Consider the following 21,977-nt stretch of genomic DNA (forward strand, 5'->3'; position numbering starts at 1 on the left):
AATCTATTGAAACTCAAGATTATCTTCAAAGCTCTACTGGGATTTGCAAATTGGTTAAGACATTTGATGGTTCAAAGTTAATAGCTCATTTTTTTTGCCTTCTCAAATCTAGTTCCAATGGCTTTAGAAGGCTAGCAATAGCTTTGCCACTTTGGCTTCAAATATTTCCAAATCTTCTAACTCAGCAAGAAGGCGCTCTTCTTCTCCCCAGCCTTCAGGCTATAGCACTCTGTGTGAATATTGAAAGCAAAGTAGTAGTAGCCATACTCTTTTCCTAAGAAGTAAAGCAAGTTATATAGGCAGCTAAGAAGCTGGCCTCCAGATGCTCTTATAATTTCAAATGAAAAAGATTTTCCTTCTGGTGCATCTCTTGTAATGAGAACCCTTTTGAATGCCTGATTTTCATGCTCCTTCAGTATCTTCTCCATATTTCCAATTCTGGATTAAAGTAAGCTCAGTAAGAATGCTTTAGCAGCATAATATCAGTCTTTGCAAGGTTTGCTTATTTCTCATCCTACTGTAATGTCCAAGATCATAAAAGGTTTCTATCATGTATAACTCCCAATTAAGATCCTTCTACTCAATGGGATCTCATTGTAATTCTCTCAACTAATGAAATCGCCATTTTAACTTATGGTAACTGTTGATATCAAGTTTCTTATCTGGAAGTTCCTGTTTCTTATAGCAGTAACCTCAGAACACAGTTAAACTTTAGTAGTTTATGCTTCATATACTTAAATTTTTAAAAATAAAATAGTTTTGAGAATGCACTCAAACTTTTTTCGTTAGGTGGTGTCTCAGTTGTATTTGAATCAGTCCATCATCCTTCCAGTATATTTTTGAAGCCCTATACCTCTCTGATTGAACAATCTCTCCTCCCTGTAGACTGCAGAAGAGCCTTGTTGTTCTACATATTCAGGGCAAGATCCTTCAGAAAATTTTCAGCTGTTTCTCTCATGACTTTAACAAGCAATGTCTGCCATGCCAGAAACAAACATTATTGAATTGTGCCACAGTACCTGCAAAAACATAAGATGGTCACTGAGTGTCATCCCAAACGCATAATGAGAATGCAATAAGATGGAAAATTAATAGATTTCTACTTAGTAAAAGAAAGGTGTCATCATTAAAATGTGGTGCTACTGTAGGATGAGAAGATAGCTCTAGGAAAGGGAGAGTACCAAAACAAGATACAGAAATCAAAGCAAATGCTAAAAGAGGAAAACTGGATAGCTAACATAGTAGATGATGGCAGATGAAGATGAATTGTCTATTCAGTCTGCTCCATTTTTCCCATTCAGTCTACTCTGCATATAATCCTAGCTGTAGAAACTTGACCATGTGTAGGATATCAAGCCTTATCTAAGTTTGTTTTTGTTCTCACATAGGCTCAAAATGTAGATTTGTGAGATTTAATACTGCAGTGAATCCAAATGATGAAAATTTTCTCTCATCTTCATAATGTGATATGCTGATATTTCAGAGTCTGACAAAGCACAGCCATCTTTAGGATAAGTTTGGGTCCATTAATTACAGTGCCCATTTTGGCAGAAAATCACGCCAGTTAATGGATAAATTCTGGCCTGGATTATGAACTGGGATAAAATACAACTGTTGCTTACTAGACTCTAAAGAGGAGTATGGTTTATGGTTTTTCATAAATCTTTGGAAATTATGCTATTCCATATTAGGAGCTACTACCCAAGAAAGAGATCTAGGCATTATAGTGGATAACACATTGAAATCGTCGGTTCAGTGTGCTGTGGCAGTCAAAAAAGCAAACAGAATGTTGGGAATTATTAAAAAGGGAATGGTGAATAAAACGTAAATGTCATAATGCCTCTGTATCGCTCCATGGTGAGACTGCACCTTGAATACTGTGTACAACGCTGGTTGCCGCATCTCAAAAAAGATATAGTTGCGATGGAGAAGGTACAGAGAAGGGTGACCAAAATGATAAAGGGGATGGAACAGCTCCCCTATGAGGAAAGACTAAAGAGGTTAGGACTTTTCAACTTGGAGAAGAGATGGCTGAGGGGGGATATGATAGAGGTGTTTAAAATCATGAGAGGTCTAGAACGGGTAGATGTGAATCGGTTATTTACTGTTTCAGATAATAGAAGGACTAGGGGGCACTCCATGACGTTAGCATGTGGCACATTTAAAACTAATCGGAGAAAGTTCTTTTTCACTCACCGCACAATTAAGCTCTAGAATTTGTTGCCAGAGAATGTGGTTAGTGCAGTTAGTGTAGCTGGGTTTAAAAAAGGTTTGGATAAGTTCTTGGAGGAGAAGTCCATTACCTGCTATTAATTTAAGTTGACTAAGAAAATAGCCACTGCTCTTACTAGCAACAGTAACATGGAATAGACTTAGTTTTTGGGTACTTGCCAGGTTCTTATGGCCTGGATTGGCCTCTGTTGGAAACAGGATGCTGGGCTTGATGGACCCTTGGTCTGACCCAGTATGGCATGTTCTTAAGCATTAAGCCTGTGATAGATAAGTTTCTGTGAAGTGAGACCTGCCTTCTTTTCTCTTAACATATAGGTACACTCTATAGAATACTGTTCCATATTTGTAACCTAAACGTTTGCTCCTGCTCTGTGCGTTTCAAGCTCCATCCTACCCAACTCTTACCCAATAGCTTTTGAAATGGGATCTGGCATGCTGATAAAGGAAACGGTAATATTAACTTTACAAAAATGTTTGAAGATCTGCTAGGAACTGAAAAGAGCCAGGGCTCAGGGGCATGGGACAGTGTTAAAGGTTCTCCATTCCCTCCCCTGAGATTTTGCCAATTTGCATCAATCACAATGAGCTCCTCCCCCCCCCCATCCCCATCCCCTGAGAACTGAAATAGCTAAGAGGAATCACCGCACTAGTCAGTCCCTGCACAATGCATATCACTTCCTTAGGAAGGGTGGCTAAAGGATTCTCTTCCACCTGAGACACTTCTTGCCACACATCAATCCAGGGCCTTGCCGCCTTAGCGGGTGCGGGAGAAGGATCAGGGCTGCCTCAGGGCTTTTTGAGCGCATTAGCCTATGCTGGTTTTATTTCAAGTTTCTGCAGTTCTTGCAGCTGCACCAAAATCTACAGCATTACTGCCTGGGAGGGAGGTGGGGAGAGAAGAAATGCAGGGCTAGAAGTGGATGGACAGCTTTTTCTCTGTACAGAGGGCAGGCCTAATGGATCTGTGCAGGAGAAATGAGACTTTTCTGATAAAAAAAAAACCCAAAAAAACCCCACAAGACATGGAGGTCAAACCTTGGGTGAGTGGGAACAGCCCCCGAACTCCCCTTGCCAAAGTTACAGCCTTCAACCCCCCTCTCCTCTTTCACTGAGTCTACATTTTCTCTTGTTTTCCTGTGTACTGTTTATACTTTGTAATTTAAAATATATATATATATCCCTGGTTTGTTTCCAGTTAAGACTGGTAGTTTAATTTTGGTTTAGTTGTTACGACAGAACTTAATGCTCTGTTATAAGAATGATTCCTCTTTTGGGAGGACTCACTCAGGCCAGAATAAACTGGGTCTGGTTTTCCTCAATGTACTTTAGTAAGAAGATCAGAACCACAAATAAATGAATGCCAGGGGGCAAACCCAGAACTGGATCAGCCTGTTGTGTTGACCGGTGGTGAGTTGACAGCCCTAACTTCACTGCTTCCACAATTATGTGAAACCAAACTCCAGAAAATAGGCATTGGTAAGGCAGTGGAAGCTATACCCATTTCACCATGAACCAGCTGATCCCAGAACTTACGGTGTACCAGTGAAAACAAATGTATGCTTCTTGATAAAACTATACTATAATGGCTTTTATAAGATATGAACACTAATGTGATGTGTAAATGTTATTTCATTGCATTGTCTAACATGCTTCCTCTTCCCACACTCCCTCTATGAATTAATTAGCAAGACAGTTTCAACATGGCCGCCAGCTGTGGCCCACCCTTCGCACCCTGCATCTGATCATCTTCGCTGTAACTTGCTGTTTCAAGCTGACCTACCCCCACAGCAGTCTTCAACAGGCACCACCTGAAGCTATGTTGGGTTTTACTAAATAGCTTGTCAATACAGGGCTGACAAAATTTAAGTATCCTGAAAACCTATAACGAGTAAGAGACTGTCATTTAAGTGTAGCCACTCCAGCTTCCCTGCAGACAGGCGGAGAGGACGCGAGCAAGTGAAAAGGGGCTGGATTAGGGAGCAGAGGGCTCTTCTTTGATTTGCACTGTGCTCTGTCTGCTCCAGGCTCACCCCCCCCTTCGCCTGTTCCTTGTATGCTGCCTGGGAGGGGAGGGGTTGGAGTAGGAAGCAGAGGGCTGATCTCTGCTGCCTGAGATTTGGAACTGGCCAATAGAGACATCAGGGAAGAGCCTTGTATAGTCATACAATGGCCCCCTGCAATGCCTGGAGGTACAAAGCAAGCTTCTGTCAGCCTCATCTTGGGCTTGATGTCTGGAGCAGGCGTTCTGTTTCTCCTCCCACAGTCCCAGCACTACATGCAGGACTCCCACCTGGGCTTCTCACCCTGTAAAGGAAGCAAACTTCCACCAGACTAGATGGGAAATGAGAGAGATGGAAATGAACAGTGTGGAGCAGTAGCAAGGGCAAGGCCTGCTGTGACACTGAAGAAAAAGGCAACCTGGAGAGGTCATTGACGTGGGGGAGGCCAGGGGCATGGGATTTTAGACTGTTGGCCAGGCCTGAGGCTTAAGGATCAACTTGTGGGCAGGATCATTTGGCCTGCACGACCCTCTGCATTGGAAGGTATGAAGAACGAGGAGCAAACCACTCATCTCCTGGAGTAGTCGGGGTTGCCAGATGTGTACGGTGGGCTATCACTGCTGGCATCACCCACTCCTGTGTCATACTCTAGGAGACCTGACCTGGCTGCTGCTGGCGGAGATGAGCCGTTGGCAGACCGCAGGGAATCTGAGCAAGCTCGTTACCGAGGGAAGGTAGAAAAGCATGGTTACTGCACCACAAAACTGAAGCAAAGGCTCAGGGTGTCTTCTTTCTGGGGATAATCTCAGGTGGTTAACTTGACATTGTTAAAACAGTCACAGTCTGATATCAGTTATTAACCCATGCAAATATGCTGAGGTATTTCTCTTTTCCTCTGCACGGTGACCTTGCAAAAATTTTAAAAAGCTGCATTCAGCACATCAAGATCACGTGAGCCGGAAATCATTGGATTGCTCCAGTGCCACAGAAGCCTGTTTTCCCTTGGCCACTCAGTTCATATGAGGGATCGAGTTTTTTTTTTTAACCAGGTGTGGGTTGGCAGAGACAAGACTAACACTGGTTCTGTACTTTCACTGGGGGTCTATGTTAGCAGGAAGATGCGTATTAATTTAATTTCCCCTCCAATTCCCCTCCCTCACTCCATCCCTCAGTTATCCCCTTGCATGGTCTGCCATCTATCCATATCCTTTCTGTCTTTCTATCGTACAAGTCCTCCTATCACCCCTTCTAGCTCTCACATCCCCCCTCCCCCTCCCAATCATACCTCTTTCTTTCAAACCCTTCCTCCTGCCAATCACTACTTCTGGTTCCCTTACTCCTATCACTCCCACGTCTGGCTCTCCACCTCCCATGCTCTGTTACCCTCCCACGCGCCCTCTATCAATCCAACCCATCTCTGACTTTCTTCGCCACCATTGCAACCTCTGCTTTCTTTCACAGCGCACCCCTCTGGCTTCTCTCTTGCACACCCCTGTCACTGCCACCATTTTTGCACAGCCCCTCTTCCCACATGGTTCTCGTGCACCCTCCTACCCAGCCGCTTTCTCTCCCTCACTACCTCAGATAGCACAAGTCTGCATTGCTGATTTCAGGGAGACAGGAGAGGAAACTGCAGATACCTCCCCTTCTCATATCCCCCCCCCCCCCCAGCATTCAATATCCTCATCTCCCTTACTTCCACCCCCTCCTCATCCCTCCAGATGCGTTGCTAGATATGTTAAAGATCCAGAGCTATGGTCCATAAGGCCCCCCCCCCCCAGATTTTGATAATTAAACTCAATCACAATCAGCATATTCCCCCTGACTCCCCCAGATGTAGAAGTCTGTGAAAATACAGGTTGGGACATCTTACAAAATAGTACCTGCCTATATCCAGTCAGCTATATCTATATATTACCCCCTTTTTGAGCCTGCCAGTCTCAAGGGGTACTGCTTTTAAAAATTCCTACTGTAAAGCCATTCAGCTAGCAGATACATGATGCTTAAGAATATTTGTTTGCAGAAGATGCCCCTGTGTTATGGAACACAATCTCGCCTGAAATACGGTTCATTGAATGCTCTTTATCCTTCCGTAAGAGAGCAAAGGCTGTTCTAGCAAGCCTTTTCTACTAATGCGGTCTATTTTATGATTGCTGTTATAATCATATTGCTTTATTTTATGATTGTTCCCCACTGAGAATGTCATTTGGATCAGTGGGTTACAAATATTTTGAAATAAATTAATGAAATATAAATATTAAGCTTTTAAATGATCTGTTGTACATTCCCAAACCACTATCATAAGGGAGTCATCACACATGAGCTGTGATGAGGAAGAGTTTTATCCATTATAAAAGGGATGGTTAAGATTTTTAGCAGGGAATTGTTGGAAAGCGCCTACCCAGAGAGGGACCTGCAAGGGGAAAGGCTCGCAGTGTGAGATGTTTCTCCTCAAAGGGAAGCAACCAAGAGGGTTGGGTCAGGAGACTCAAAAGGGTGGAGAAGAGTCAGGAGATCCCACAGGTGTGGGTTTGGTCTTGGACTTGGAGATCCTCAGAAGAATGAGAGTCAAGGATTCTGGGGAATGTGCCTAGCTATCTATTTGGATGGGAGCTGTGTTCAAAGGGATTCTACAAGAGTCTCCAGAGGGTTTACCATGTGTCCAAGAGTGAGCAATGAAATGTTTATAGGTGGTGTCTGTTGTACTAAGGCTGTAATAACCAGAGCCTCTGAAGGAAAAGGAGACGTAGAGGAGTAAATGAGTGGAAGCTGAGTTCACCAAGTGTATTGATGAATCATTAGGGAGAAGAGTGGGGAAGAGTTTTTTTTGTATCTAAATTCTCCAATTTTGGGAAAGGTGCAGACCAGTCTGGGTCTTTCAGAAGCTGGGGAGCACCCACCCCAGCCTCCTCTTACCCCCTTCCCAGATAAAAGTGATGCCCAGTTGCTCTTGCTCTGGTGCTTCACAAATGGTACTAATGGTATTTTGCTGAAGAATTGAGAAAATGACGACTTGGATAAGTACTGAGTTTTAATGACTGACTTGGATAAGTATATACAAGAAAAATATGGTGGCTGGGATAAACATTTTTATCTGTATCTAAATTCTTGAAAAACTCATTTGAACAAGATTTATGATTATATTGGGGCTACTGTCTTGAGCACATTGTGAAAAGGTTTAGCCATGTATGAAGGCTTCACTGTTATTTATCACATTTTCTTGGAGTTTTGGAAAGTATATTTATGTGAGCTTTGGAGTAGTATTCCTTGCTAGCTTTAAAAATAGTACCATTCGTCTGAGCACAGCACCGAAGTGATATCATTTTGGATCCTCCCTCCAGTATGGCCGACTCCATTTTGTTGTATGGTCTTAGAAAAACTATGGCAGTACATTAAAATGGTGCTGGCTGAACCAGTGGAAGATACAAAAGTGACTTCATTTTGGTGCCATCCCCAGGCAGAGAGTGCCATTTATAAAGGGCTGAGACCCAAATGGGAGAAACTCGACATTGCTCCCACCCATTTCATTGCTGATCCAGAAAGGGGTAAGAGGGGGCTGTGGTGGTAGCTCCCATCTGCTCTGGGTAGGCCCAGGGCTAGGCCTCAACGTCAGGGTTAGGTCTCAGAGCTGGGCCAGTGCTGAAGCTAGACCTCCGCGCTGGGCCCAGCCCAGCACTAGGAGATGACACTAAACTATCAGGGGCCAGTTTTTTTTTTTTTAATGCAACAAAGTTTTGGGGTATTTTTGTTGGAGGCTATTTTCGGATCATTCCAGTTGGAATGAATTGAAAATGGCCTCATTCGTATTTTTCGCATTTGTTAAAAGAAAGTGTACATCCCTACCCTTGTGTACACTTACATATGGAGAGAGGTGGAAGGTTGAATACTTTTGTGAAAATAAGTGCCTCACCAAGTGGAAGAGAGCTAGTGAGAGCCCCTTGCTAAGAAAGTGGCATCACATCACTGATCATGTAAGAATCAACCTGTCCGGTGTATCCCTTTCCATGTATTTGACTGGGCGGTTGGTACACATTATATGACTAGCAGGATCTAAGTTACAATAGTGTCCTGTATTTTTGCAGGATCATTCTTGCTTGGAGGGATCAGGAAAAGGGCAGCTTATAATGACTGGTAAGGCCCTATGGACGCAAGGCCAATGATTCTGGGCCTTAGGTCTTTTAAGTATCTAGCAACCTTGTTAGTGTAGTGAAGGTACAGGGTTTATATTGAGTTACTCTGCCATTCAATATAGACTCCCAGACTTTACATCCATATAGAAGAATTGGTTGAATGATGCTATTAAATATTTTTAATGATAGTTTTTCCGAATGATTGAAACTAGCCATGGATTTCTTCATTGCATAGAAGGCCTGTGAACCTTTTTCTTGTGGTTTCTTTTATGGCCAATTTAAAGGTAGAGGACTTTGATGTGAGGGTGGGCATGATGTGTGAAAATGTCACTTTGGCTTGCCTTCTCCATGCCTAAATTGTTCTTTTTTTTTTTTTGCCCTCTCAAATACTTCTGTCTAAAGATGCCACTACAGGCCTTCCCCCTCCTCCTGTCTCTGTTGGCAACAGGCAGCCTCTAGGGGAAAGATTTTTTGAAGACTCAGCAGAGCAAAAAATATCCTTTTTTGCTTTGTGCTTTAGCCCCTCCCCTTCTGTCCCCCAGGTGCAGATTTTTACTGTGGGTTGGGCAGAGAGGGGCTAGAAGAGGGAGTGGCTAGAGCGGAGAGGGCTGCTTCCTTGCTCTGCAACCTCTGCTCCAGCCTCACCCCTTTGTCTCCTATCCCTGAATGACAGAAGGGGTAGGATTAGATTAGTTAACGGAGTGGACCTTGTTTGCTGTATGTTCTGTTTGCTTCAGACTCACCCCCTCGCCTCACGTTCCTCGCACGCTGCCTGCGAACAGGGCTGGATCTAGGCACACAAACGTAGGCAGGCGCCCAGAGGGCAAGACTCTGACACTGCCCGAAAACTGGAGGAAGCCCCTGCTGTTCTCCGGCCTTCGAGGGAATCCCCTGCCTCCCACGGTCCCAAGCCACTGCCTGCGGGTGCCACAATCTCAAATCTAAGTCCTGCCTGCGACGCTTGTCCTCTGCTGCTTGAGGTTCAGGGCGCACTGTTCAGTAAGAACCCAGGACCTGAGCCCCTGAGATCTGGAAACACGGTTAAAACAAAGGTGAAAACTGAGGCAGAGAGGGGACTGGCGCATCGTGGTTGCCAATCTTTGAATCAAAGATAACATTTGATGATGGAGGTGAAGAGAAAAAAACAAAACACAGATGTACAATTTCAAGCATTAATGCCAGACCAGACTGTAATATTAAGAGCCGGGCATAGCCTTGCAAGAGACAAAACTGATTGAAACAGTTCAGCGATATCTGGAACATGGAGAAATAGGTTTCAGCGAGTCATCCGGATGTAATAATACTAAATTATTCAGACTCAGAAGCATCCTGATTTGGGGGACAGCTTTCCTGCCCCAATGATGACTTTTTAAGCATCATTTGAGTTATGCACTTGCTATAAGTACCTGCAGCCGGTGAATGCAGTGTTAACGCTGTATGTAATATTATCTGGCGCACTAATGCAGTGGGAGGTTAAGGAATTGTCTGTCCAGTACTAAACCAACAAACACAAAAAACTACAAGTAATCATCCCGGAGGAAAACCCGGCCACAGCACGCAAGCTGAAGTCGGGTGGCAGAACTTCCTTGCTCATTTTTTCAACAGACTTGCATTCCTAATAATAAACTAAATTAATCATCTCAAATGATCACTGCATCATGTTCACAGTATGAAATCTCTCACAAATGTACTCGGTAGATAAGCGCGGGGGGGGGGGGAGGGGAGGCAGGTTCATTCTCGGAAAGAGACGCATTCTTCATTTCGGAAAGGATTAAAGTTTTCTTCGATATTGTGAGCTGGGATGAAGGGGGGGGGGGGGGGGAAGGACCTTTTAATTGTATGGCTTCTGAGATCCTACGTTCAAAGATGGACTGCCACATACAGACCCGTTTTAAACATATTTTATCAACATCCTTTTTGGCTATCGTATACTTAGAACACTGATAATCGCTTTAGATTCTAATGAAATATATATATATATATATATATATATATATGTATATTTTTTATTCCCACTTTTATGGACCTTTGTAAGATGACACAAACAGTCATCAGCATCGTACCCATGTCCTTGACAAGCTCAGAACTGCTGCGGTGGCTTTTATTTTTGCACTAGTGTTGCTCGGTGGTTAGTTTCATTGGGCCCCATTAACTGCTTCTCACGGAGATAAAGAAAATTTGACTTTCTAATCCAGAACCTCATTAAAACAAAGACTTGAGCGATTTTCCAAAACTCTGATCACGTCGTACTCAGATTTCACTTCAGTCAAGGTGACGCCGGGGGGTCAGGCTCACGTCAAGTCCAGGAGCTTATGCTTTAAGTAAGATAACCTGGATGGACGGAAAACAACATGATAAAGAAAAAGAGACCCATGTACCAGCCAGCACCGAGGTTCACAAACACATTAACTTGAGCTGGAACCACAAACATGAGAAATGTTGCTATTGCATGACATAGGGAGGCAAGACTTGAGCTTGGCTCGCCATCCTTTCCCTCCCCCCCGAGAAAACACATGACACAATTGTGGCCCTACAACTAGGCCGCAGTTTATTAACCTTAACCCGAGCCCTTACAAACTTAAACAGCTCTAAACAGTATTAACATCCGCCCCCTTACTCCCCTTTCTTTTCCCTTTTCCTCAACCACCTCGTCCCAGTTGTCAAGCGCCAACCCTCCCCCTCCCATTCCCGCCCACTCCGCCTCGCCCCTGCAAGAACAGGCTCCGGCCTCGAACTTTAGCCCCTTCGTTCGCAGGCCGTCCCGTGCAGCAGCCCCTCCCCCAACTACACGAGATACTCATCCCCCCCCCCCCCCCCCCAACTCCATTTAACCAGTGCATTCCAACCTAACTTGGGCTTGGTCCAACCTAACTTGGGCTCGGGTTCCCGCCTCCACTGCGACAATACAGCAACACCCCCACAATAACAAGAACCCCTCCCCCTCCCCCCAACCCCATCAACATCACCATAAGGGAGGGTGGGAGGGACGACCAGCCAAGCGACCTGCTTCTTCGACTCCCCGGTAATTCTGGCCTGCGCACCGCGCCGCGTCAACAGCCCGCCAGAATCCTGCCAATCACATGCCTAGGATTCAAACCCAGCTCCCCCATTGCCGTTAACCTAGCCCCCCCCCCTTCTCTGCCTGCTCGCTGCTAACTCCCCTCCCTCCCTTCCTTTATCCTTCCCCCCTTTCCTCCTTCCCTCCTGCTGCCTGGCCTGGCTTCTTACGTGCGCTTTTCCCATGTTATACCGTCGGCCCCAGACAAGCCTGCGCCGCCGGCCTTTTATTTAGCTATTGCGAACTTCAGTGCAACATCTGTGCAAAACTAGGAGGCCAGAATAGAAACGTGATGGCAGAAAAAGATGATACGGAGGTCATAAGAACGTAAGAAACACCATAGTGGGTCAGAACGAGGGTCCATCAAGCCCAGTAACTTGTTTCTAAAAGGGGCCAATCCAGGTCATAAGTACCTTGCAAGATCTCATACAGTAAATAGATCCCATACTGCTACTGCGCCTTGATAAGCAGTGGCTGGCTATACCCTAAATCTACTTGGTTAATAACAGTTTATGGACTTCTCCAGGAACTTGTCCAAACATTTTTTTAATCCCAGCTAAGCTAACTGCCTTATCCACATCCTCCAGGAATGAATTCCAGAGCTTAATGGTGTGTTGAGTGAAAAGAGGTTTCTTCGATTTGTTTTCAATGTGCTATTTATTAACTTCATGGAGTGTCCGCTAGTCTCTGCATTTTTTTGAATGAATGAAAACCCATTTACATGTACTTGTTATTTCCACTCATGATTTATATACTTCTATCATATCCCCCTCAACTGTCTCTTCTCCAAGCTGAACAGCCCTAACCTCTTTAGCCTTTCCTCATAGGGGAGCCATTCTACCCCCTTTATCACTTTGGTTATCCTTCTCTATTCTTTTCCAATGCGATTATATCTTTTTTGAGATGTTGTGACCAGAACTGCACACAGGTGAGGCCTCACCATGGAGTGATACCGAGGCATTATGACATTTGCCATTTAATTGTCCATTCCTTTCCTAATAATTCCTAACATCCTGTTTGCTTTTTTGATCGCTGCAGCACACTGAGCCAAGGATTTAAAAGTATTGTCCACTGTGATGCCCAGATCCTTTTCCTGGATGGTAACTCCTATTATGTAACCCAATTGTGTAACTACAGTGCGGGTTTCTTTTCCCCATGTGCATCACTTTGCACTTGTCCACATTAAATTTCACCTGCCATTTGAATGGCCAAGTCTTCCAGTCTTGCAAGGTCCTCCTGCAATTTTTCACAATCCACTTGTGATTTAACTGCTCAGAATAAATTTGTGTTGGCTGAAACTTTGATCACCTCTTTCATTATTCCCCTTTCCAGATCATTCATAAATATATAAAAAAAATGTACCAGTCCAAGTACAGATCCTTGAAGCACTCTACATCTTACCCTTCTCCACTGAGAAAACTGACCATTTGTCCTACTCTCTTATTGGTGATATCACTCACTGAAGTCATAAACTATGTTTTAGTACTGACCCATTAACTGTTCTATTTATTCTTTTACGTGGTTTGCCACACAAGATGAGCATAATCCTCTATCACTAACATATTTTAACAACTGCCTGACAAAGGTTTCCAAATGGCTTTATTCTTTCAAGTTCAAAGTTCTGCCCACAAAATCTGAAGCCATATGGTTACCAGTGTTACATTTGTGGATCCTTGGGCCGGCTAGAAGATGATGATGAAGCGGTGGGAGGGACCCACTGCGGAGTTGTAGCCGGAGGCGGATTTGTAGAAGAGATCCGATGGAATAAGCAGAGGTCTGAGGAAGTCTTCACCACAGGAAGCCCTGCGGTCCCCCTGAGAGGAGCCCGTGAGGACCCGAACTGCTTGGACGTAGGCGCAAAGAAGTTGGAGCAGGGAGGCCAACAGGACGTTCACCACTGGAAGCTCATGGTCCCCCCGGGAGGAGCCCGTGAGGACCCAAGCCGCTTGGACTTAGGAGCGGTCTCCAAAGGACGAGGAGATAGAAGTACTGTAATTCAGATGGGATGAAGAGAAGCCAGAAGTCAGGTCAGGCCAAGGGTCAGGGCAGGCGGCGGACAGCAGAAGCAAAGGACGAGCCAGAGTCAGGAACCAGGAAGTCAATCCGAATCAAAGTCATGTCAGAAGCCAGGAAGATGATCCAAAGTCGAAGACAGAAGAGAAGCCGGGGTCAGAAGCCAGGAAGATGATCCAAAGTCGAAATCAGAAGACAAGCCGGGGTCAGAAGCCAGGAAGATGCAGGAACAAGGACAGGACAGCAACTAAGCGATTCAGGAGAATGGAACCTCGTTGCAAGGCAAGGGAGAAGACTGCCAAGCAAGTTTAAATACTGGCAGCGTCTGACATCACTTCAGGAGGTGGAGCTGTCCTTTCCCGCGCTGGTCCCATTAAATTGTAGAGGCCCTGCGCGCGTGCGCGTGCCTAGGGGGGTGGGGCCAGGTGCCGAGCGTCAGCGGCGTCTTGGTGAGAGAGGCCGCGGGAAGGGCCTAGCGAGGCCCGGATAGAACACCACGGTCCCTGGAGTGGCTTGGGGTAAGTGAGGGGGCCGGCTGCGGACCTCCGCGGTCCGGATCGCAACAACCAGAAGCATAGCTTCAAAGACTCTTCCTTCACCACTGATTGCTGGTCTACCTATCCAGCCGAAGAAAGAGGTTTCCACTTTGGGAATCCAGTTCAACTCAGCACTCAGTTTTAACAGCCATGTTTCCGGTTTAGTTGAGCATTCTTACTATTTTTGGCATTTGATTTGTAGCCTCAAACAATTTTTAGAATTACAGGACCTCAGATCTTCCATGTATTCACTTATCTTAATCTAAGAATATAAGAACATAAGAAATTGCCATGGTGGTTCAGACCAAGGGTCCATCAAGCCCAGCATCCTGTTTCCAACAGAGGCCAAACCAGGCCATAAGAACCTGGCAAATACCCAAACACTAAGAAGATCCCATGCTACTGATGCAATTAATAGCAGTGGCTATTCCCTAAGTAAACTTGATTAATAGCAGTTAATGGCCTTCTCCTCCAAGAACTTATCCAAACCTTTTTTGAACCCAGCTACAATAACTGCACTAACCACATCCTCTGGCAACAAATTCCAGAGCTTTTTTTGTGCGTTGAGTGAAAAAGAACTTTCTCTGATTAGTCTTAAATGTACTACTTGCTATCTCAGCTATTGCAATTTCTTATATCATGGATTCAGTTCAAATTTGACGTATAAGCTTCAAATAATCCAGAATACTGCAGATAAATTAATCTTTGGGAAAATGAAAATGACTATGTCAGCCTCCCCCCCCCCCCCCTTAAGACTTACACTGACTGCCCGTTTCATATTGGATACAATTTAAAATAGGCTGTCTCACATTCAAAGCTTTTGTTGGGGGACACTGCCTTATTTAGCCAAGCACCTGGTCCTTCATCATTCTTCACGAGCAATGTGCTTTTTAAAAACCAACTTACTAAGATTGCCCTCTCCAAAGGATATTCATCTTGAACATACTCGTGAAAGCAGTTTTTCTTTCCTGGCACCCTGTTCCTGCAATACTCTGCCAACCGAGAAGGACCATGGCAAATTTCATAAAGAACTAAAACTTGGCTTTTCTCCAGAGTATTTGAGATCAGTTAGCCAGTTGCCTGTATTTGTTGTTTTTTTTTTTAAATTCAATTTATATCATTTATACAATGAAACAAAACAAAGAAAAGAAGGAATTAATAGAAATACATAGTCATAGAATAAATACTGAACTTACAACAAATTCCAAAATACTAGCCCACATTAATGAGAAGTGTCAAAAGAAACATAAAAAAGAAGAAAACACTAACGATAATAGAGCCATGAGGTAATAAGCTTATTAAATATACAGCCAAACTATCCACCTACTTATCATTGCTAGGTACAACAAGATTTCCCAGTGCCTTATCCCTTAAAAAGCGATCTAAGTATAATGGATCAAGAAAAATGAATTTATTGTTCTTATAGGTTAACGTAAACATTTACATGGGAATTTAAGAAAAAAAAACTTGCTCCAATATCTAGAACACTTTGTTTAAAGGAAAGAAACTGATTCCTATGGACCTGAGTAGTCTGTGAAACATCAGGAATGATCTCAATTTTTTGGCCACAGAAAACAAAATCTTTACATTGAAAATTTTTATAGAAGTCCAAATCCTTATCTTGCCTTAAAGAAAAAGAAACAAGCAAAGTAGCTCTAGTTGGAAAGTTATCAAGGGAGTCTTCTAGGAAGGTGGAGATCCCTGGACTAGTCAGGAAATTTGTTCCCCTTCCTTATCCAAGACCACTTTCCTCTTAGGAAGATAATACAATTTAGAAAGAACAGGAACCTTATCCTCGACAAAGGATAATGCCTCACATATATACTTCCTAAATCCCCTGATGATAGTAACCTAGAAATAGGAAAGTTCAGAAAGCGTAAATTACAGGATCTTATTTCATTTTCTATAAAAGCAAACTGATTGTCTTTGATGGAGGATGTACAAGCAGCTTGTAGCAAAGTTATTTGTGAGTTTATTTCCAACACAGATCTTTTGACTCCTGCAATTTTGTTTTCTTGCTCTTCCATCATAGTTCTCTCTTCAGTTGAACAGACATGTATCTGGGACACAGAATGCGATAAATTTTTACCAGCCTTGGCAATCAATCTCCACGCATTCAAAAGAGTAACATTAACTGATTCCTCACTTCCTTCCAGCTACTCCTGCCATAGAAGGGATTATCGAAGGAAGAGCGGCTATAGGAAGACTAGCCCTCGAAGCAAAGTTTACTTCGGGTAATTCTCAACCCCAGGAGCCTCTAGAACCAGCTGAGGTGGTGTGGAAGCCACTGCTGTGTTAGAAATATTACAGAAAGGATCAAGTCCTCTGCAAAAGACACAGCAGCAGGCTGCAGAGGTGGCTGATTCAGCCCAGGACTTAAAGATGTGCTGCCGAGGGAAGGAGCAGGAGAGGATGTCCAATTTTTTTTAGATTTTTCTCTTCCTCCCCATTTTCAGTGCCTAGGAGCCCTCTCCACTCTCTCCATCCATCACCATGAACCAGGTAGGATCTTTTTGGCTGGTAAACTCCTTCCAACCTCACAGGTCTCCATTCTCCTCCTCAGATGCACGCCACAAGTTCCTGCAGTTTGTAGATGGAACCGAGGCACTCGGTGATGACATCAGCAAGGCCCAATTTGGGGGAAGGGGGCCTCTCCGTCCTTCGCCAGGAACCAGTTAGGATCTTTTTAGCAGGCAAACTCCTTCCAGCCTCACAGGTCTCACTTCTTCTCCCCATACTTGTTTATAGTTCAACTGTGACGTAATTCCTGAGCTTCAGATTTCTTATTAGTTATTTTAGTACTGTTTTTGTCGCTCTTTAATCTTTTATGATTAATAGTTTAGTTATGTTTTTAAAATAGTTTATTGTTCTGTTTTTCATGCTTTATAGTTTTGTACATGTTATATCATATAATTTACTGTTTAATTTAGAATGTCATGTGTTGCTTTTATATATCCTGTATTTTTATGCTTAATGTTTTTTAAATTTACACCACTTTTATTTTTTTAAAAGAGAGGCGATTTATCAGCTATAATAAACTAAACTAAACCAATTTGCTGGCAGATATTTCATGGACATGGCTGCTGCTATGCTACCTTGATGGTGTATTCAATTGTTGCATATCCTGAAAATGGAGAATTATATTTTAATTTGATCATATAGACGTGTTGTTGTCTTGAACACACATGAATGATGGGATGAGCTGTTGGCAGTAGATAGCTTTATTTTTTTTATTATTAACCTGAATTTAGTCAATTTTTAATCCACTTTCTGAAGGATGAAAAGTAGCCTTATGAAATCACCACATGTGTGTGTGTGTGTGTGTGTGTCCTTGTGCCCCCTGCTTCTCCTCACCCTCCAATAACTTTTGCGTTTTGATGTCCTAGCCTTTGATTTTCAGGACATGTGAGGGGATCCAAGAGGATCCTAGCAGGGGTATTTATTTTTTAGATCACCTGTATGTGTTGACACGCACACGTGTGCATTCCAGGACTTCCTGTTTATTGGAAGCAGAATCCCTTTTCCAGCCTTCTTTCCTCTCCACCCTAATAACTTTTCTGTCCAGTGCCCTCTCTACACTGAATTAACAGTGTATGTCAGAATGTCCAAGGGGACCCCGAGAGGGATATTTTTGTTCCACAAATACATGCAGACATGTGCACAACTTTCCGAAAGCAGGGTCCATTAGATCTGTAGGAAACTGCTTATTTAAATGTAACATTACAATAGACATTGGCATTGCTTTTGTATTGCTGCAGTAAATCATAAATAAAATAAAATAAATAAATGCACAGTGCAGCATGAAAAAAAATCCCAGGAGATCATACAGTAGGGTGGGAGGCTAAAGATTGGGAGAGCCAATCAAGAGATGACTGGGAGAATAACTATATATATATATATATATATATATATATGGAAGATTTGGGGAGACAAGTTAGGTTTCTGGTGATGTGGAGAGGCCAAGGTGAGAACGGAAACTTTACCTACTCATGTTTCTCTCTGAACTGCAATTGAACTGGTCAGGGAAATTTAATTTTGACATTTTCATCACATTAAAAAAAAAAGCACTTTGCCCCAAAAAGCAAACAAACCTGATATTACATCATTAATTCCTGTGGGAGAGAGCAGGAATTATTTCTGAAAGGCTCCCACGAAATGAAAGAAAAGAGCTCTCTCTCTATATATATATCTGTTGTGGGAACGTTTGATATATTTTTGAAGGCTCTGAAAAGGATATGCATTCCTGCACTTTATATATTTAGAAGATAAATTGTCCTTTTGCTTTTATTTGCTCAGCAGAACTTGTGTGAAAACAGATTACAACATGGAAGTGATTTTTATCTCGTGGGTAATTTTCAAAGGGACTTCTTCATGTAAAACAGTGTTTTATGGGCAGAAGTGGCTTTTACAAAACTCCTCCCCCCCCCCCCCCCCCCCCGTGTGGATAGACGTAGGCGCCTATGTCATGTTCATGCATAAGTTTACCAGGACTGCGAGGAGGCATTCCTGGGGGGCAGATTTGGGGCAAGGTTTGGAGTTACACGCATACTTTGTAACGTTTGACCATATAAGTGCAACATTTCAGGAACGTTTTGCGTGCAGCGTTAGAAATAGCAGGTGTTACTAGTGTGGGGCACGTCTGGTGGGATCGTATTCACAGCGGACTTGTGTGTGATGCTTGACAATGACCCTTCTTAAACTAAGCTGCATCTGCTCTTTCAGTGCTTATTTTGGGTAGAACAGGAATGAAACAAGGGACGTACTTGCCCACTATTGGATCAAAGAATCTTCTTGATTTCTCCTTATGACTATGAGGTCAGCACCACGGGAGTGTAAATCTGCTTGGATTCCTTTAGGATCTACTCTCCAGTTAGCCCAGATTTCTATAAGTAGACATTTTTTAAATGGGAATGAGGGATCCAATTAGTACCAAACTATCTGCAGTGGTAGGGATAATAACTGGGCTGGAATAATTTTCTGCCCAGGAGTCAAGTTGGGTGCGCTGTAGAATTGCTCAGCGTAGACGGTATCTGCGTATTGAAGCTAGCAGACTTCTCACAGGGCAGGGTACTAGCTGCATCAGGTTTTTGTAAACTCAATAATTGGGTTCATTGGTCTAGCATTATTTAAAACCTAAAAGACCTGACACTGACTGATACGTAGGAGGGATCATTACGGACCCCCTACAATATACATCACATGAAAGCAAGTTATCCCAAAAAAAAAAAAGAAGAAGAAGTTAAAAGCTTTCAATATAGTCATGAATTATACAGAAGTGACTGTCTCTCTCTCTCGCTAAAGCAAAGTATGTAAAAGCACTTAAAGCAGAACCTCTGCTATGGTACAGATCTGCAGGGTAGGTAAGATCCATTACAATGGCAGAAGTTATGCTTTTTCATGGGTTATTTTAATAAAAAGGTCCATGCATGGTCACATTAAGAGCTTTATAGTTTTCCTGTTGGGATAACTAAAATATATATACTTGAACATAAAAGCAAATTATTGTGGGGGGGGGGGGGGGGGGTGGTCTCATGAGAATTTGGCAGCTGCTCCTTAGCACACGGTTGTAATGCATCATGAGGCCATAGGCACCCTATCTGGATGACAAAACTATGGAATGCAAATATTCTGTGTATAATTAATAAATGCTCCTAAATAACCTGCATTTCAGCCCTCTCTGTTCGAAAGCTTTGCATACTGACATTCATTCCTTCTCTTCTCTCTCACACCTTTCTTTATATTATTCAGCCTGATGTGGACAAGATGGCAATTTCAAAATTATGCAAATATCCTAATTAAAAAAAAAAAAATTCCGAATGGTAAATGAAAGATTTCTGGCGGGAGAAGAGGAAGGATGCAAGCCTGTGAGCTGAAGCGACACCTTCGTGCCCCGCTGGGGATATCACCTGCAGAGCGATGCTGTGGTCTTCATGTGCACGGAACAATTACTCCTCGTCTTGAACTCTGAGAGGAAAAAAATAAGTAGGAAACGAAAAAGTAATTCTTTAATGCTTGTTTTTTCAGATGTCTTCCCTCAGCAGTCTTCTCCTACTTCCAGCTCAGACGAATTGGGGCTTGCCTCCAATGCCATGCAACTTTCATTAGTAACTACCTGGGGATTCTCCCCCCCCCCATGTGTTATCTCTAACCCAGCTAACTTAGCCCAGTTACCACAGTGACATTCCTTGGCCAGACATCCTAAGTCTGGCCGCTAGGTGTCGCCACTGAGCACCAGTTGAGAACCCCCCCCCCCTTCCTCCAGGGGCTATGAACCCTGGGAAAACCAGGCTGCCACAGAAATCCAACCCAGGTCCTCCTCATGGCAGTGCACAGCATTTACCACTGAGCCGGCCCTGAGACATCTTTTATTTGCAGTGGTCGAGAAGGTTTAATGCCATACACTGTAGGAGTATCAGTGGGTGAGCTGTCTATTGTCTTACAGAGGCTAGCACAGCTGTGTGTGTGAGAACTACCTGTCTCCTTCATCTGCAGTGGCCCAGCTGGCTACAGCTCTTCATCATCCTTTGTCTCTATCCTTGCAATTATCTGTGGCCTAATTCCTATTTTAAAATCTTTCCTAAATGTCAGAGGCGGCAAAACCATTCATTGTAAAGAATTAAATAAGCCAAGGCTCGTCTACCACAAATTATAGACATTGCTAGCTGATGGCAGTATGTTTCTTATGCCTTTTCCTAGTCTTCACATCTTCTCAGCTTTCCACTCCCCCTGCCTTTTTAGAGGCAGCTCTGTGTGTCAACAGAAATCATATTTAAAAAAAGATGGCACAGGTCAGGCACAATGAAATGAACCAAGCCTCTCCTTCCATAGCAGTAGCTTTGCTGTATGTGCCCAGAGATATCAATTAGGCTTTGAGTACACAAAGCATGGTAATGCTCAATTCCAAATACTGACAGATGTTTCTTCCTTAACCTACTGAAGGGAGCACAGCTGTTGAAAGCTAGTCATAGGCGTATTGAGTTGGTCCAATATAAAGGTATCACCTGCAACTTGTTTGTTGACCTCTATTGCTACATAGTCAAGTGGACGAACATGGCAAGCACACTGCTTTGCTCAGATTATGACAGAAATCATATACTTAGGCACTTCAGGGCATTTCTTTCCCATCTCCAGTCACACGGCTAACACCTCCTGGCTGTTGCCCTCTACCCCATGCACTTCTCCTGCCTGCCCCCAGTGAGCACCATTCCAGTCCAATATCTTCACATACACTAGGCAGTGTCTTTCTTACCAGCGATTCATTCTAAGGGCTGAAGAGGTAGGACTGCAGTTACTGCGGAGTATATAAAGCCAGTGTCAGATCATTGCTCAGAAAAAGATGTGCTTGCCACATGTGGAAACAAATGTGAATTTCTCTTCCTCACCAAGGTCCATTCAGAGTCTTTACTTCTGTAAAGGGCAAAGGGAAGTCAAAAAAATCATCTAAAAGTCAGATGAGTCATAGCACATTCTGAACTCCATAAAAGTATTTAAAAAAAAAAAAAAAGCACCTCCAAAGAAATATACCAAACACTGTGACAAAACCAGGTCCCTAGAGGTGACAGAAGTACAAGCAAGTTTCCATTTGTTGATCTTTTGTGAGGCTTTCAAAGGCATGATGCTAATCAAAGAAGACAGTGACCTGTGAAGTCTTCCAGTCTGGGGAGCAGGCTGAATGGCTGCTTCGGCTGAAACATGGACCTTGCACAATTGTGCTTTCTACCAAGTGAGCTAACAGAATGCCTTTCCTTTTCTAGCTGGAACAGTTTGTAAGCCCCAACTTCATCCCACCTTGGGGTAGAACCAGGTCTGGTTTTCAGGACAAATTTAATGCCCCCAATGGCCAATTACTTTGTCAGGATATGCCAGAGTCTGGGGCTGGTCTGGCAGGAACTCCCTTCAGGTGGGCGTCTCTTGGTCCTTGGATACTTGGCACCTGGTGTGTCCATCTGGGGAAGATATTAGTGGGTAGGATTTTTCTCCCTTTACCCCAGGAAAACCCCCCAAAATG

This window comes from Rhinatrema bivittatum, chromosome 8 (assembly GCF_901001135.1).
Source record: "Rhinatrema bivittatum chromosome 8, aRhiBiv1.1, whole genome shotgun sequence".
NCBI classification, from domain to species: domain Eukaryota; kingdom Metazoa; phylum Chordata; class Amphibia; order Gymnophiona; family Rhinatrematidae; genus Rhinatrema; species Rhinatrema bivittatum.